Raw genomic sequence first — 2293 nt, forward strand, 5'->3', positions numbered from 1 at the left:
CCCCCCACCCCCCACCCTGACTGACAGAGATACAGAAACAAAAGAGAGATAGTAAATATCTTAGGCTCTCTCTACAAAACCGCTCAGCTATACGCTGAAATTGCTAGTACAAATTACTGCTGTCACAAAATCGTGCCTTGATAGAGGAAAATGTTATGCAGGAAAGTCCATTTTCAACTATGTAAACTGAGAGTTCGAAAATAAAACTGAAGCTATGCAGTTGCGAGCGCCGTAAAACCTCTACTAAAACAAACAAACAAACTGAAGCTAAGTTCTTGATGATCGGATGGAGAAAAAAAAGCATAAAAGAGAACAAAGACACAACAATAACAACAAAAAGAACAAACTCTCCTCTCTTGGACGCGAATCTGTTTTGTTTCCCCCACACCTTCGTATTCTTTTCTAATATCATTGCCCGCTGTGAAGTGTTATGTTTACGTTTAAGGCGCGAGAAATGCAACCCTATTTATAGATACCAACAATCCAATATTTGAGGACTTGGACTAAGGCATCGTCTCGTTCTCTGGTATCCAATTTTTAAAACATAATTGTTAAATATTTTTCTGTGTCGAATTTCATAATGATAACATTTGGGGGTCGTTGCTGTCGGCATAGTTCAGGTTTCTTTAATTAGGGTGTAGGATTTCGTCAAGCGAAGTTTGTAAGACCTTTTGAAAGTCAAAACAAGAGGTTTTTGTTGAAATAAAATCTGATCTAAACTCATTGAGCCCTGGTTCCGGACATACTCGTTCTGATCTTGACGTTTCGGAATAAATACAAGTACATTTGTTGTTATCATCATAATATCTCTCTCTGACGTTGATGTTTTACGAAGCTCTATTATGTGTATTATGCTATAATTTGAGCCTGCATCATGTATCCAAATGTTGGGGGTCTGTGGAGACCTCTTAATCAACAGGGGATTTGTAGAATTCTCTGACATCCAAATCGGGGTTCCTGGAAGTTCTGGCATCGATATGGGGGTTGGTGGAAACTTATGACATCCATACGGGGTCCCTGACTACCTCTGATATTCAAATGAGGAGATTTATGAATCTATAGTGCCTCCGTGGAGACCTCTTACATACACACTGAGAAAACTTAGACAAACATGTGGGGGTTCTTGGAGATCTCCGTCATCCACATGTGGAGACCTGTGACATGCACATGGGGGTTCGTGGCGACCTCTAGCATTCACATTGAGAGACCTTTGACAAACACATCGTGACGTGTGGGTTTGTGAACACCGTTGACATTCACAAAGGATTCGTAGGGGATAACGTGAAGGAAACAGTGGTGTAGTTTTTGGTGGTGTGCCTGGTGATGAGGCAATGTGAGGAACATGAGATTGAGAATCAGTTTTACATGTATTTTGTGGTAAAAGAGAGAAAAGTGGTCAAATTGTGTGTGTGGCCATTTTCGGGTGGAGGTGAGGCGGGAGTGGAGCTGTGGAAGGATTTGGGGTGGCCTCTGGTGAGGGTGTGGGATGGAGGGGTATTGGGGTTAGCTGGTGGGGGTATGGGATTGGGTGGGGTGGGGTTGGGGCATGGGTTTGGGGGAGCGTGGGTTAGGAGGTATGTGTGTGTGTGTGGGGGGGGGGAAGGGGGTGTAATGTACAGTTGCGTTATCTTGCCCGGGTATTGTAGAAGTAGTCTACCTTCAACGTGGCTTACTGTGCATTTGACATTTTCTGATTATTTCGGTGACGATATCTGTGTTCTGATGTTCCGATGCTAATGAGTGTAATATTTATGCTATTGCGTGTAGTGGCCAAGCTAAAAGTGATTGCTATTTCGTATAAAGTTAATTATATTCACTGTATGTAAAGTTAATGATATTGGAATCAATGTTAACGCTATTCAGCATAAAATAATGCAATGCCTTTGAATGTTAAAATGCAGTTTCGATTAATGTTAAGACTGTACTATTTCAAGTAAAGTTAAAGAATGCAAAGGTATGAACTGAAATACTATCTACGAGAAACAAATAGGCGCAATATCAACACACCAGGAAAAAGAACAAATAAAATGGCTGCTACCGGCTACATGCATCTAAAGAACAGAAAAACAACTCGAAAGGTAAAGACAATATTCTGAAGTTTATAGATCATTCCGCACGAAAGCAAATTAAAAGGAAACAGTTCCCGCACAGAATGTGGAAAGTAGCCTGGTAAAAGTCCACAAGAGCCCTCAATTCGGAATTTGTGCGACCTACAAAACACATGTTCGGTGTTCTTTCTCTCCCTTTCTCTCTCTCTCTCTCTCTCTCTCTCTCTCTCTCTCTCTCTCTCTCT

At 41.4% G+C, this 2293-nt stretch overlaps 1 protein-coding gene across 2 annotated transcripts in view; it reads right to left on the minus strand.

The window, feature by feature from the left end:
* Positions 1-2293, minus strand: part of LOC101852712 (glutaredoxin domain-containing cysteine-rich protein CG31559) — a 65852-nt gene that overhangs the window by 45430 nt on the left and 18129 nt on the right. The window lies entirely within an intron of this gene.

The sequence above is a fragment of the Aplysia californica genome, unplaced genomic scaffold, assembly GCF_000002075.1.
Source record: "Aplysia californica isolate F4 #8 unplaced genomic scaffold, AplCal3.0 scaffold00421, whole genome shotgun sequence".
In the NCBI taxonomy this organism is placed as follows: Eukaryota; Metazoa; Mollusca; class Gastropoda; order Aplysiida; family Aplysiidae; genus Aplysia; species Aplysia californica.